This window comes from Sitophilus oryzae, unplaced genomic scaffold (assembly GCF_002938485.1).
Source record: "Sitophilus oryzae breed Bouriz unplaced genomic scaffold, Soryzae_2.0 scaffold_469_pilon_pilon, whole genome shotgun sequence".
NCBI lineage: Eukaryota > Metazoa > Arthropoda > Insecta > Coleoptera > Curculionidae > Sitophilus > Sitophilus oryzae.
In genome coordinates this window covers 1,556,777-1,562,170 of record NW_022147050.1, presented here as the reverse complement: position 1 = coordinate 1,562,170, position 5,394 = coordinate 1,556,777, and the positions used below count along the sequence as shown (strand labels likewise).

The window sequence follows — 5,394 nt, the reverse complement described above, 5'->3', positions numbered from 1 at the left end:
ATATCACCATAAAAAATCCAGACTAGATAAAATCAGGAACATTGAAGTATTCTATTAATTGGTGAATGCACACTGCATTCACCAACTAAGAGAATCATATCAATTCTTTCTGTTGTAGGATAAGTTTGCGTTTTCGGTAAATTTCTAAGAAATTTTTTTGTTTTAACTGACACAAAATGATAACTAGTTGTTAAAGTTGGACTAATTTGACAGCTATGCTGAAGTAACGTGAGACATAATCACAGCCACCTAGATTTTATCAAATAATAAAGATCTACTTAGATCAAATCATGTAAATGAAAATATCTAGGAAAATCTTTGTTTGAGGGATAGCAACCTTAATTATACGATAAAACGAACTTACCTGAAGTGAAGTTCGATCGTAATTATATGAGGCGTCCAGTCCGAATGTATTATCTTGATTTTTCTATACGTAGTACCGTCCCTGCGTGCACAATTTTAAAGCTATAAGCTAAATTCCCTCCCGATACCAGTCTAGGTGGTCGCGCCGGCCGGCCCTGGCGCGGCGGTCGGTATTCATTTTTCAAAGATTTATTCATTAATTCAAGGGACCATGGGGCAAAACGGGAGGGGTGGGAAGATAATACATTCGGACTGGACGCCTCATATAATTACGATCGAACTTCACTTCAGGTAAGTTCGTTTGATCGTATAATTATATTCGCGTCCAGTCCGAATGTATTATCTTGATTTTTCTATACGTAGATGTTTAAAGAACTGATGGTTGCAAATTAATGAATGTGGTGCAGAAAGCATTTTTTTTTTGAGACAAAAATAGCTGAAATTATAAATATGTTTATTGAATGCAACCAAGATGAAACCAATTTAACGGCCATCAATACATGGATTTATTAAATTGTGACAATTTAACCTATACATATATGCATACTAAGCAGAGACAGAAACCCATAAGATGGCACTTCCATAAAGGATTCTGCCAAAATTGTTCAATTATACTTTATAAACCAGTTAACTCATCGTGTCGATAGAAATCCCTGTCTCAATGTAGAACTGCGTGGATAACTCGACTATAGTGAGGTTTAACCGATATATATATATATATATATATATATATATATATATATATATATATATATATATATATATATATATATATATATATATATATATATATATATATATATATTTTTAAGGTGTTTATAACCCATTGCTTAATATTTAAAAGGCCTTACTTTTTAAGCCTTTAGTAAGAAATTAAGATTCTCAATAATTTATTTTCCAAAATGCTTTAATTACGTCGATGAATTAAACCAGAGTCATCATATATATTAGGTTTCGATCCATACATTGGTATGGATATTGTGGACATTGATATAAAGTAGACACAGATATTGATCTGTGTCAATTTTATATACCAGAAGTTTTATTATTATTTGTATTATTTTTTTGTTGATAATTTTCAGTAACTATGATATGCATATATAATTATATACTGACTAAAAACAAAATGACATCTGTCTCTGATATCTAAGGTTAAACGTGAAACCAATATATGATTTATTATTTTTCATTGCAGTTCACGGCAAGAATTATATAATCTATTTATATACGTAAAACTGCAAGAAAACTATTTCTACTTTATGATTTAATTGATATGTCTATTCTTTCCGAAATTTCTAGATAAGAAAGTAGAACTATTAGGGAACATTTATGGTAAAATTTTAATGCAGTAAACCTTAGACACATCATATCTTACAAAAACCTCTTTCAACGGGAAACCATCCAGATATATTTAAGAAAAAATTCAAAGTCTGCGAAAGTTTACATTAATGTTATTATAATCATCTCTTTCGAAAGTGTATTGTAGAGGAGAAAATATATATTATATACTGTAAGCTGTAAGAAAAAACTTTTTGTTTCGATAATTTGCACAAAGTCTGTCACTTTGTCAAAATGTATAAAGTATTGGCCAAAACACAACACTGCTTTTATAGACCGAAATGGGTAAATATAAACTCTAAATGTAGATGGTGAGTATTCCAACATATCAAAGTCAAAGATTTACATAAACAAATTAGCATTTAACAGCCGTTATCATAAGGACCTCCTTTTGAAATGAGACACAGTTACGTGTTTTTAAGATTTAGAATAAAACTTACATTTCCATTAGAATAGCTTTAGCCAAAAGAGAGAAATTTCTTTAGCCAAAATAGAGAAAAATAGGAGACGTTCTTTTTTTCTCTTTAAATATATATATATTTTTTTTTTTTTTTTATATATACACACACACACTACATATTAGCTATGAAAATCTAGGATATTAGCTATTTTATTATTATATACATATTTGAGTTATTATATTATTAGCTGGTCAGCTAAGTTGATTACCTTTAATGACTTGGAGGTCAACGTTAAGTTGGTTGTCGCCTATTTTATGGTAGGAGGCTGGCAAGGCAGCAAACTGAAGGGTACCTAATGAATTGGCCGCTCGTGCCTCATGTATCACCCCCCCCCTTCTTTTTCAAAGAAGGAAGGTAAAGACATATTCGAATATCTGTCACAAATATCTTCCGAATCCAAAAAACATTCCGTTGTTTGTATGTTTTCCTCTAAGCAAGGTTCAAACGCAAATTTATCCAGAGGTCCTTCTTCCTCATGATTTTCATTTGAAAATCCTTCAGAGGGAAAAATAGTTGATACCTTTCGTACAAGATACCGTCAACCACATTAGGACTATGCGTCCGGTATCTATAACAACCGTCCATATTTGTTCCATGATTATTTATGAATATTTTTCTCTTCCTTTAAAAGAATATTAAGTCTACGACGACTATTGTTAAATTTTATAACCCAGATTTTTTTTTTTTTGATTTCGAGAGAGTTTGATTTCGAAAATATGCTGGACTTCATCTTAACAATTATGACACAGGAGAGGATAGGCGACATGCCATGACTCCTTGGTAAATTAGGGAGCTAAAATATTTTCTCAGATATAAAAGTTGGACCTTGTTCTGTGCTAAAGCCAGATCATTGGCTAAGACTGAATTCGTCTCCCGAAGAAGAATGTATCATGTCGAATGGTCGAAGAGTTCGTCGAAGAGTCGAATGTTCTGTAGTCTCTTTGGATTGCCCTTCCCCCAGCAAACTGCACAAATCGCTAGATTTGGTTATTTTCCTCTTCCTAGTTGCTGACCTTGTGTTCGATCTGTTATGAGATAGTGACACTTAAATAACGACTGTCCTGCTTTTTGAATGTACAGCCTTATAAATATAATGTGTGGGGGAGTTTTCCTGTTGAAATATATTGTTTTTTTTTTTTAGATTTATCACTTGAAATTCTTTTGTGAAATCTACTTCTACGATAACGAGACCGAGAACGTCATTTATAAAGGAATCCCTTTCACACGGAGAAGGGCATTCACTAAAATTAAAAAATTTTGTATCATTGAGACAACAACACTTCGGTTATTATAATATTATCTCGATAGCGAGCTCTGGAATATCTTAAAAAAGGAATCCCTCACACACGGAGTAGAGGATTATCTAAAAGTACTAACCTTTGTCTCGCTATGAAAAGAACACTGGGAGAAGAACAGCCCGTGTTTATACAATATTCCTCATCCCTTTGTTTTCTCCTTTCCTCTAATCCCCACATTTCGGGATGTACTTCTATTTATTTCCATCCAATATTCGTCTAAAAATAAATATTCTAAAAGACTTACATGTAATACGTGTAATTAATTTTTCGATAAGGCTATCGATAACGTATAAATGAAATCCCTCCCACACGGAGATGGGCATTCTCTAAAAGTACGAAATTTTGTCTCACTGGGAGATACAAATATTTGGCACCTAAATATATAAATAATATTCCCTTGAGAGTGAGATCTAAAATCTCATAAAAAAAGAAATCCATTCAGAGATAGGCATTTTCTAAAAGTACAAAATTTTGTTTCATACCTTATTTCATTGCTGGGAGATAAAACACTTCGGCATTTATAGTACTCTGTTGATTGCCAGATCTAGAATCTCATATAATAGGAATCCCTCTCACGAAGAGAAGGGCATTCTCTGTAAGTACGAAACTTTGTCTCACGGAGAGGACAACAGTTCGATATATATATGTTATTCTCATTTTTTCTTTTGTCTAATTCCATTGTTTCCTCCTTGCCTCTAATTTCCATATTTCGAAATTTGCTTTTACTTTAATTATTTCCATTCATTATTTAATTTCCTAAAAATAAGTATTATAAGATACTCACCGGTAATACGTGTAATTAATATCTCGATAGGAGATATCAACAATGACTTATAAAAGGAATCCCTCACACGGAGACGGCCATTCTCGAAAAATGAGAAATTTGACTCCCTGGGTGATACAACACTTCGGCACAACTTCGGTATTTATAATATTCTCTTGATAGAGAGATTTAGAACCTCATACAATAGGAATCCCCCTCAGGAGGAGAAGGGCGTTCTCTATAAATAGGAAACTTTGCGTCACTGGGAAAACAACAGTTCGATATTTATAATATTATTTGATAGCCAGATTTCTAACCTCATATAATAGGAATCCCTTTCACGAGGAGAAGGGCATTCTCTAAATAGGAAACTTTGTCTCACTGGGAGCACAATAGTTCGATATATACGATATTCTTATTGCTTTCTCCATTTGTCTACTTCCATTGTCTCCTCCTTGCCTCTAATTTCTACATTTAGAGATTTGCTTCCACTTCAATTATTTCCGTCCATTATTTAATTACCTGAAAATAAATATTATAAGATACTTACCTGTGATACCTGTAATTTATCTCTCGATAGTGGGATATCAATATTGACTTATAAAAGGAATCTCTCTCATATGGCCATCCTCTAAAAGTACGAAATTTGACTCACTCGGAGATGCAACACTTTGGCATTTATAATATTCTCTTGACTGCGAGATATAGAACCTTATATAAATGAGAATTCCTCTTACAAGGAGAAGGACATTCTTTACACGTACGAACTTTGTCTCACTGAGAGTACAACAGTCCGATATATATAATATTCTTATTGTTTTCTTCTTTTATCTAATTCTAATATTCCGTTATTTACGTCCACTTCGTTTTTCTCTAAAAATAAATATTATACAATACTTATTATTGTTCCTTGTGTTCTACCTAGCTGTAGAACACCGTATATTACATAGTAATATCCAAAATGAGTAGAGAATAAACAAAATGGCTTCATCGATCTACGACGAAGAAATCGGAGAGCTACGATCCGCACTGCACCGTGCACGAAAGACGAATGAATACCGACCGCCGCGCCAGGGCCGGCGCGACTACCTAGACTGGTAGCGGGAGGGAATTTAGCTTATAGCTTTAAAATTGTGCACGCAGGGACGGTACTACGTATAGAAAAATCAAG

General features: G+C 33.1%; 1 long non-coding RNA gene across 1 annotated transcript; it reads right to left on the bottom strand.

Moving 5' to 3' along the window:
- Positions 1-3,082: 3,082 nt before the first annotated feature.
- Positions 3,083-4,121, bottom strand: LOC115886159. The gene is made up of 3 exons (XR_004050847.1): positions 3,943-4,121; positions 3,540-3,676; positions 3,083-3,187 (listed from the first exon to the last, which is right to left on the bottom strand). It is a non-coding gene; the product is annotated as an uncharacterized LOC115886159 (long non-coding RNA).
- Positions 4,122-5,394: the final 1,273 nt, after the last annotated feature.